This window comes from Camellia sinensis, chromosome 10 (assembly GCF_055761805.1).
Source record: "Camellia sinensis isolate YWXY chromosome 10, ASM5576180v1, whole genome shotgun sequence".
NCBI classification, from domain to species: domain Eukaryota; kingdom Viridiplantae; phylum Streptophyta; class Magnoliopsida; order Ericales; family Theaceae; genus Camellia; species Camellia sinensis.
Window position 1 is genome coordinate 58,226,352 of NC_138970.1, and position 11,589 is coordinate 58,237,940.

Here is an 11,589-nt window from a genome sequence, read left to right on the forward strand (position 1 = left end):
AAATATGTCCAAAAACTATGGTTACTCCACGTCACCACCGTAACCCTAACTAATCCTGTAAATGAAGCTCGGTTGCGCTCAAACAGAACGCACCGGAGTTGTCAAGAGACAAAACGGGTCAGTATATATGAGTACAAGATTTAACACTCACGCGTCCACCAGACAGAAACAAAAATACATTTAATTCTTGTTACAGAACAAAACAAGTATTTCCAACTGCACCAAGACGAATGGGCAATTTCCCAAGATACGATGACATTTAGTTTCTTACCCATATACAACGAAATATAAATTGATTATAAAATAAACAAAATAAAAATAAAAATGTGGTGGGTCAGCCATACATAAAAAAATTAGTGAAACCCACCGTCCTACAAAAAAATTAAGTTAATATAATTTAATCATAAGTAACTTGTTGAAGAAGTATAAAAATGCACCGTTTCATATTTAAATAATTCGAATTGACCAAAACTCAAAGAATGAAAGTTGTACATAATCAAATTTCCTAAAAAGTATGGCGAACGAATTTAGTAGAAACTGAACAGGTTAAGAGAAAAACTTAATAGAAAATCCTAATCGAAATTCGATCGAAAAATCTAGAACTGAAAACAAAAAGAAGCTGCTGTAAGATGAATTTTTTCTGAAAAGTTCAAAACACGAAAAATGTTCAGAATAACGTTTTACTATAGTTTACATGAAACCAATAAATATTAGCTCGTTTCGTGGGTTAAAATAGTCTCTAAAATCTGCATTGTCAAAATGAATTAAAACTACTATAATCAAGATCATTCAATTATAAGTTATAATCGATCTTTTTAATAAAAAGTTTAAACACAAAAGTTGTCTAGAATCACGTATACATACTTCTGCTCAAATTTCATAATTTATCGAGGTCGTTTACTATTTTTCAAGATATACAAATCAACACAATTCACACTATACCAAATAAACTCGTAATTATATTCTTTGTATCTTAACTCCACCACTTCGGCCTCCACTTCCATCTTACACATATATCTCATGTGCCTCCCGTATACCTAACACCGCTTCGAAGCCAAACTTGCATGGGGATATATACCAAATAAACTCGTAATTAAATTCTTTGCATCTTAACTCCACCATTTCGCCCTCCACTTCCGGCCTACACATATATCACATGTGCCTCCCGTATACCTAACACCGCTCCGAAGCCAAACTTGCATAAGGATATCGTCCCGAGTTTGACCCACACTCCCCGGATGGTTAACATATACGTACATGCATAAATCAAAGCAGTCGTCTACTCATAAGAACGAGGCAACAATACATATATACAAAACATCTCACTCGTGAGAACAAACATAACAATGTCAATCCTAAGGCATTTAAATAAATCTCATAATCCTCACTTTTTTTTCCTTATACACTTTTTCTCACCATCACTCAAATAAAAACAACAATCCATGGAGTCATGGTGGAGTATAAGGAATTTCTCTATGGATTTCAAGTTTATTTTAATTTCATATATTTATGAGTATGATTACAATTATAAAATAAATACATATAAAAATTCTAAACCTTACATACACATCTAACTAAATAACGAAATTAATCCATCATCTACATGCAAATACAAAATCAAACCAATATCAAATAAATAAAAATAAATAAATAAAAATAACAAATCAATCCATGATCTAACCAATATTTATAGATTCTAAGTTTATGTCAATTTCATATAATCATGAGGGTGATTACAAGTATAAAATAAACACATAAAAAAAAATCTTAAATCTTACATACACTACTAACCAAAATAATTAAAATCAATCAATCATCTTCATTTAAATACAAAATCAAACTAACATCAAATAAATAAAAACAACGAATTAAACATAAATCAAGGGAAGTGAGTTTTGTACTCACAATTATTTTTTGAAGATCAACAAATTATTTGAAGAATTAATAAAATCCCAAAAATAAGGCAAATTTTGGCGAGTTGAAAAAAAAGTCAAAAAGTTATTCAAAAAGTCAAAAAATTATCACTATTTATCAAAAGTCAAAAATTATGGTTGTACAACTCTCAATCTTAATTTTTCACTACACACTAATTTATACAATTTTTTAATACACATTTTTTCATAAAAAGTCAAAAAATTAACACAAATATTCATATTTTTTTTCTCTATTTTTTAGTCAAAAAAGACACTTATTTAAGACAGCCTAAACAACTCCTAAAACCCTAACCCTCTTCCTTTTTTCTTCGCTCTCTTCTTTCTCGGGCCATCTTTTGCTCTCTCTCTCTCTCTCTCTCAGGCCCCGCTTGTTTGGGGAGATAGAATGGAGGGGATTGATAGTGAGGGGATTAATAGTGAGGGGATTGATAGTGAGGGGATTAGTAGTGAGGGGATTGATAGTGAACGGATTAGGAGTGAGGAATTGTTAAATTATTTTTATATAAAATAATAAAACAAATAAAAAATATAAAAAATTTAAAATTATATTTTTAAAAAAATTTCCAATATATAAAAAATAAAAAATAAAAAAAATTCTAATCCCCTCACTATTTTTCTAATACTATTTCTACCTCCTCATTACCAATCCCCTCTCAAAGGGTATTAGTAATACCAAGGGACTAATAGTCCCAAGGCCTTCTTCCAAAACAAACAAGGCTATTACTAATACCTTGGTATTAGCAATCCTAATACCCTCTCTTTCACCCAAAACAAACGGGGCCTCAGGGCTTTTTCAAATTGATCACAAAGTCTCACGCTCTCTATCTCTCTCTCTTTCTCTCTCTCTCTCTCTCTCTCTCTCGGTTTTTTTTTTTTTTTTTTTTAACTTGAGCTACCACACACCTTTTGTGATAAAACCTAGATCTAAGTATATTATACCTAATGTACTATTATATTATATTTTACAATTATTACATAAATATAATATATATTTTATCAATATATAAAATGCCTTATATATAAAATTAAATATCACATTAAATTAATTAAATAGCATATTAAATTCTCATGTAATCACAATTAATAAAGTTAAAAATAAAATTAATTAATAATAATAATAATAAATAAATAAATAAATAATGAGTTATGAAAAATCAGGGTCGCTACACGTTTGGTTTGAACAAAATGTTTAAAAAAAATTTAAAAACATAAACTAAAAAACATATTTGTCAAGACCTAAAATATTTATATTTATTTTTTTATTATTTATGACAATGGGATCATACACATTATAATTGGAAAAAAATTATTTGAAAAAAATAATTCAAAAAAAGTTATTTGAAAAAAAAATTAATTAAAAAAATTTTGTTAGTCAAATTTTTAAATTTCTGTTTAAAAACCAACGTAAACTCATTTTTTGAGTTTATAATTTTTTCTCAAATTTATAAACTGAGACAACCATTTATAAACCAAAAAAATTATCAAACAAGTTTTTATGAATGTTTTGTAAATTTTTGTAAATATAAACTGAAAAGTGAAAACGAAATGGTTACCAAACAGACCCTTAGACATCAAGTCTAATATTCACATATATAATAATATAGATAGATAAATAGATTAAATAACAAATGCAATCAATTTATTAGTGTAAATTATTATAAATTAAAAGGTGATATTCAGAAATATATATATATATATATATCTTTTTTATAATTTTATTTAAATTATTTTTGCCTAATAAACGGTAAACATGCCCCTACATACTTTTAGAGTAATAAAAAAAAGGACTAGTTTGAACTTGAGGGTTCTGTTTTAATAATTCAAACCGTTTATTTTGTAAGATTATTTGTGTATATTATTTATGAAAAAATCAAATCAATTCGATAGTTGTAATCTTTTTTAATTTATTGTGTTTGCATCCAAAAAAGGGATTGTTTATTTTAAAATATATTTATTTTTCATATTTTTAGAGACAAATAAAATAAAATATAAATATTCACCATGTTTGTTTCTAGTTTTTGAAAACACTTTTCAAAAAATTATACTTTCTTATTTTTCATATTTTTTTTTTAATTTTTACTGAATTTTTTAAATATGTTTAAGCAATTTTTTTAATCTTTAGACACACCTAACATAATTACACTTAAAAAGTATAATTTTCTTAAAAAAAAATCTTTAAAAAACTCACTAAATACCAAAAAAAAAAAACAAAACAAAAAATTAATATATTTTTTGTATTTTTATGTATTTATTAATTGTTTAAAATATTTTTTCACAACTATTTTACTTTTAAGATACATCTAAGTAATGTGCATCTAAAAAAGTAAAAAAAAAATGCTTAAAATTTTAAAAATATTCACTAAAAAAAACAAATACAAAAAATAAAAAGCTCAATTTTTAAAAAATTAAATTCAAAAAATTAAAACCAAACACACTAATTATGATTATTAGATCGATTTTTTTTTTATATATATAATATATACAAATAACCTTATAAAATCAACTACCAGAATCCTCAAAACTGGACTATAGTGAATCCTATAACTAGAAGCAATTTAGATAATTTGTACCCAACAGTTATGCATCTTAAGCCTTGTTTTGAAACAGATATTTTTTTTTTGGTAACTTCTTAATTTTTTATTAAAATATTATGTAAAAAAATTAATATATTTATGATAATTTTTTAATTTTTTATGAAAAAATGTATAAATTTTTTAATTTTTTAGTATAAATTATTGACTTTTTAATTTTTTTAATAATTTTTTAATTTTTTAATTAAAAGGTGATATTACCAAACAGGTCTTACTATCTATTTTTTTTTTTTTTTTTTTTAAACATTGATTTTTGGTCATCTCTTTCAAACTTGATGTGGAAATTACTGGACTGAAACACTGAGATAGTGGCATAAGAAAAGAGACGGATCTGAAGAGATTCTCAACATCGGTGTAATTTATCGCATAACGACATAAGGTCCCTAATACCTATCAAAAAAAAAAAAAAAAAAAAAAAAAAAAAAACAACAAAAAGTCAAAGTCGGCAACATAAATTAAAATTTGCATAAAGTGCACAAAAAGCTAGGTAATTTTATCTACATGTCACTCATTTTTTTTATTACAATTTTATCGCTCAATTAAATTATCTTTTGAGGCATACACATTACATTTAGTCACCACTAATCAGGAACGGATTCAAGATTCGATCATCGGAGGCTCAAAAAAAAAAAAAAAACATAAAAGACAAATTCTAACATAAAGATAAGTAGGGTTAGATTTAAAAGTAAATGATTTTTATGCAATTACACCTGTGATTTTTCATGTTATTAATTGGAAGTAAATAAACTATTATTTTTGTTAAATAGTTTATAGAACGGTAATATCACGTAAAAATATCACTTATCCTTAAGAGTTTTTACATTGTTGTAGTGAGAAATAATGATTGGATTAGTGTAAGATAAGAATTGTCAATCTAATTTCATTTATGATTTTTTTTTATTGGCTGAGACACCGCATAGAATGGTGTCGTTATTACACTTAAGCCTTCCACCTTTTATAAAATGAATAATATAATTAAAAATATATTTTAGAACATAATATATTAGGGAGTTACTATGATGTGCACCCTTAGAAAGGTATATACCATATACATGTATCACAATATACATAGTATAACTATAACAAATTGTAACTTTTTTTACCAAAATAATTTGTAACATTTCGCATCACAAATGGTTTGTAAAATTTACACTATATTGTTCATTACATAATTATAATGGCTCATAATTTTCACTTTTACTTTAGAGATACACACTGTAAATTCACTGTAAATCATTTTTACCACAAAAATAACACTACAAATATATTAACTTTTATCACAAAAATTCATATATTTTTTATGATATGCATGTACATATAGCATTCTCGTATATATTATAGGGATATTGCTATTATTGTATAATAAAGAATGGTTAAAGAGAATAGTTAAAAACATGATCATTAAATGAAAGAGGGTTACATAGAAGAAGTTACTAGTATGTTGCACCAAATTTATACACAATAACAAAGCATCTTATGTAAAGATGGGGCCAGGGCCCCTGTAGGTCTACACACAGTTCTGTTCCTACCACAAACCACCTACTTCTCAGCCTTCGTCACACCTCCTACTTCCCTCAATCTTCTTTTTCTTTCGGCATCAATCGTCTCTCTCTCTCTTCTTCTGTAACTTGCATCGTGCCCCCCTTCTGCAGCTGCTACAACCCTTCGTCATGACCTATTCTTCATATCCCCTCCACAATGTGACCTAGCTCATTCACCGTTCGATTCAATCATTGTTTGCCCTGTGAAATAGAGATAGAGGGATTGATTTGGGTTTCTAGATCTAGGGTTTGAAGAGAAGAAGAAAAAAAGTGAGTTGTGAGTGGAAACATGCAAGAGGGGAAGGGTGATAGGGGTGAATGTTGTGGATGATTGCGATAGGAGAGGGTGTAATAGTGAAGTAAGGAGCTACGGAGGAACTGGGGGTGGAAGATGGGAAGGGGGATGTCGTTGACAAGAGAGGGGCGATGGAGAAAAGAGGTTCAAAGGGGTGATGTCGAAGGTTGGGAGATGTTAGAGTTAGGGTTAGGATTAGGGTTAAAGTTGGGAGAGTTATGATTGAAGAAGATGGGGATATTTTAGAAATATTTTAAAACTAATGGCGTGCATTGAGCAAAAATAAATTTTAAAAAAAAGATGTCAAAATTGTATGTGATGTACATAGGTAAGTGGTGTTCTAAATGGATATAATTGGGCAGGTTAATGAATTTGGATTGAATTTGTCACCTCTAAGAATTACCTAAAAAATTGTTTCTTGAACAATTAAACAAAATATATATCTGAATAATTAATTTTCAATTATAAATTTATGTCTAAATATTTAATTTTTATTTGAAAATTTATATATGAACACACAAATTGCATGTAGTGAAATGTTTTTTAGTGTGTGAATAGAATTTACCTCTAAAAAGTTTTTTATTTATATTTTTTTGAATAATTTACAAATACACTCTTTGAGATTTATTAATTCTTCCTCGTGTTTGATAATTATATATGTCACCTCTTGAGTTTTTGAATCACATAACAGATGGCTTCCTCTGTTAATCAACCGTTAAGTTAAACTAACAAAATGTATATGATAAACAACTATTTTTTATCCTTCAAAAATACCTATATTAACCTTACTATCATAATTTTTCACAGTATGTAGTGTGCTGCCAAGATGATAGGAGAATATTATAGTAATATAGAGAGAGATTTGGTAGTGAGTGGATTAAAATGAGAATCGAATGGTAATTTCATTTTAGTATTAGAGATTATTTGGTGTTGTTTTTTTCCTATTAGGTCAATTGCAAAAAAAAAAAAAAAAATTATGACAATAAAAATTTTACAATTTATAAAATATGAGAGCGAATTCATATTTTTGTCAAACTTCATGCTATATTTGTAACTTATCCAACTATTTTTTTAAGTAGTTTTAGCTTAGAGCTCCCTTATTACAAGATTTTATTAGTACGAGGACACAACAAAAGAATTCCTAGTGAAAAAAACAAGACAGAAAAAGGTATCTATATTCGAATCTTTTTGATCCTTTGACAATGTAGCTGAAAATATTTAGACATTATATGTGCTTTATAGATATTTTTATTTATTATTTTATTTTATTTTATTTAAATGAAGTGAAATCAATCTAGTGGGAAACCTGCCAACCACGTGGCAGGTACACATGCTTTAAACGTGGGCTATCATCAAGTGTACCCAACCCATAAACACATGTCATGTCAAGTAGCAATCCATAGTGAGCCTAGTCAAAGACCCTTTGCGTATAGCCAAACAAATGTGTACTCTCTTGCATTGTCTTGGCCTTCAGGCACCGTTGGAGAAGATGATTTGGGAGTTTTTTTTATTATTTTAATCGTAAAAAATAAAATAAATTATTTTAATCATAATAAATAAAATATCATATTTAATTTATAATTATTACATTATTCTTTTATAAAAAAAGTTAAAAAAATTAAAAAGTCAAAAAATTCTTCTCAAATTAAATTTTTTAGTGTCGGCTTAAAAAAAAAAAAAAAAAAACTAAAAAACCAAAAAGATAACCTACTTTCCAAATGAAGCCTTCGTTTCTTCTACAAAAATTCAGTTGAGAGTTGATCCATGATTCTCTTCCTCACTCCACTCAATCTCCAATCCAATGGTCCTCTAGGAAAATCAACGGTACTGTTAATGTAAATTGTGTAAATGTAAATTACAACTACCACCCACTCCACCTACCACCTCCACTACCACCTACACCTACTACCATCTTCTCTTCTATATATAGGAATTGTAATATATAACATATAGATCAATCAATAATAACATCTATCAATATATACACAATTTATTCTATCTCTATACATAATTATAATATGGTATCAGAGCTAGGTTAACAACCTAGTCATTCTGCTTCACCGGCGGGCGGCAGTCTCGCCTTGGCCGCCTGCTGGACCTCAACACATACCTCCTCTCCTTTCACCTTGGTCTCACCTTTCCGATGCTCTAGTCCATACCATTGAGGTGCCAAAGGGCTATCTGGTGGAACCCTTGTAGGCACTTCATTCATGTCGAAAGTCATTTTCGCTATAATATCATCACCACCTCCATCGGTGTCGTCCAAGTCGGCAACGGCAGCTTCGGAAGCTACCCTGTCATCTCATCCTCCTCACTCACCTCGGTTGCTCCATCTTCTCATCCACTCTCCAGCACCACTCACTCTCAAGTATGTTGGTGATTGATTCAACACACTTTCTCCAGAGTCGACAAGTCTCAGGCATACAATTCACATTCGGGTGATACACAAAGCGAACTTCAATCATGGCTAACAACACCCCACCCCTCATCTTCCTCCTACTCCTTTCCGGCGTCTCCTCCGGCCGACTCATCTTCGACGGCGTCCACGACGGCTCTCTTGCTCCGCCGCTCTTACTCCGCCTAAACAACCCCTTCCGATCATCCGACACCTGCGACCAGACCTATGACTTCTTGCCCTGTTCCACCACCGTATTAGGCAACCTCTTCCTCATCATCGTCTACGGCTATCTCATGTTCTTCGCCGCCATGAATCTCTCCAATGGCAGCGAGCTCTTGCTTGCGATCTTGGGCCCTGGTATCGTCGGCGGCCTCTTACTTCCCATTCTCGGCACTCTTCCTGATGCCATGCTCATTCTCGTATCTGGACTCTCTGGAACTACAGAAACTGCTCAAAGTCAGGTCTCAGTTGGAATGGGTTTACTTGCTGGGTCTACAGTCATGCTCCTTACAGTAATATGGGGAACTTGCGTAGTTGTTGGCAAGTGTGACCTCCAGGATTCAATTGCAAAAGATGGAGAAGATACAAAGGGATTTAGCTTAACTGGATCTGGTGTAAGCACTGACATTTGGACTAGCTACGCTGCAATGATCATGACTGTATATGTAATCCCATTTCTTGTTGTCCAAATACCACAACTTATGAATTCGACTTCAGCAAAACGCTTAGCAGTCTTGATTGCACTTCAGCAAGACGGCGAGGACCTCCGATCGTGGGAAGTTTTGGGTTGGAGCTGAACACCTACACGGCACCGAGCCACCAACACACACAACACAGACCCAACCCACACACCATACACAACACACCCAGCTACACATCATACATTCACACCCCCATACAGACAGCACGACACAGACCCACACCACTCACATTTTTCAAAGCTCTCTCTCTCTCTTTCACTTCCCGTGGTCTCCCACATGCACTTTGTGATGAAAACATTTTTCTTTTTTAATCAACCCACTCCCTCTCTCTCTGGTCCCTTTTTCTCTCTACCAGACCCACTTTAATCATATCCATCATTTGCCTTAATTTCTTTCACCCACTAGCGCACCTGCTTTTCCCATTAATACATTATTATTATTATTATTTTTATTATTCTTATTATTCTTAACACCAAAAAAAAAAAAAAAAAAAACATTCACAACCAACTCGTTTTTCATTCCACAAACTTGTCATTTCTTCTTGTCGGGATCAACCCCGATCATAATTTTACACCACAACCGACAAAAAAAAAAAAAAAAAAACAAAAAAAAAAAAAAAAAAACAAAATACAGACCAAAACAATCTCCACTCACAACCAACAACCACCACATTCACAGGCGGGATTTTTCTTCTCTAATCTGCCGCCGGTCTCTTCTTCTTGCCTCCGTCCTGGGCAGCCCTTGACGGTGTTGCCTCCGTGTTTCCCACTCCACTGGGCACGATCACTACTCCCTGCTCCTCCACTGCAGCATATGGCGGCCCTCCAAATCGGAACATCACGGTGGCCTTCCGCTTCAGCTCCTTATTTTCTACCTTTAGCACACTTATCTCTGCTCGCGCATCCTTATAAATGCGCTGGAGCAGAGCCAGTTGGGCGTTTATGTAACAACCCTCGTCACTGTTTACCAAATAACCACTGATTATCGTTAAACTGAATTGATTATGACTGATAATTGAACTGATTATAAGTACTGAACTGACTGACTGAAATTGAAAACCGAATTGACTGAGTACATGTTAGTTAATTGCATTTTATCTGTTGACAGTATGGTTATCTGTTCATGTTCATATGTTTAAACTGCTAATTGAAGGCCTTATCGGCGGCCGAATCCGAAACCGATTAGTGTTCTATGATCCTTAGAATTAATGTGATTTTATAGTATAATTATCTGAAAATTGATTAGGTATGATTAAATTAGATTAAATATCGATTAATCGCATAGTTTGAGTTAATTACCGTTCCGCCACTTAGTGGACCACTATCTCTTGAACCTTGTATACACTCCACGTATTGATCAAACAAACATTTTCTTCTCCTCTTCTTGCCTCAACCGACCCAAGTTAGAGAGTGAGAGAGAGTTGAGTTGTTCTTGAGAGATTTGCTTGATCTTGCTTGGAATTGAAGTGTTGATTGCTACTTTGAGCTCCTAGACCTTGAACACAAGACTAAGGTAGGACATCATCTTCTTGTTGTTGTCTTAGAATCCATTCTTGCACAATTCATGCTTTAATTGTAGAGTTAAGCCATGTTTTGGTGCATACATGTTGAATTGAAGCTTGATTGTTGCATGCATGTACATATATTGAAGTTTTGAGGTTGTAGTTCATAATTCCTCACATGCATGTTCATAATTTTGTAATGGTCCATGTTTTCAACTTGTTTTTGGATCAATTGGCTCCCTAGAGCATCAAATTGAAGCTTTAAAAATGATTTAAAGATCATGCATGTCATGTTTGAGGATTGTCCTTGGAAAATGGTTTGAAATTGGGTTTGAATAAAACACCATTGGGCTTTGATTTCTCAAATTGAGTTTTGAATCATGTTTAACTATGAGTTTATATGTGTTTTCTGGAAATTTAGCCAAGAGGTCGAGTTTTGATGCTTTTGAACTTGGTTTTGGAGCTTGGAGGTGCAATCTGGGTTTTCCAGATTTCGCACTTCCGCTTGAGCGGGGGAAGAGCCGCTCGAGCGTGGAATCCGAGCATCTAGCATCTCTCTGCACTGTTTTATAGTCCGCTCGAGCGGAGGATTGGGCGCTCGAGCGGAGTCTTGTCTCAAGCTCGAGCG

The 11,589-nt window shown here is 31.8% G+C and overlaps 1 pseudogene; it reads left to right on the top strand.

Moving 5' to 3' along the window:
• Window positions 1-8,737: 8,737 nt before the first annotated feature.
• On the top strand, window positions 8,738-9,556 carry LOC145800411 (sodium/calcium exchanger NCL pseudogene; annotated as a pseudogene).
• The last annotated feature ends 2,033 nt before the right edge of the window (window positions 9,557-11,589 follow it).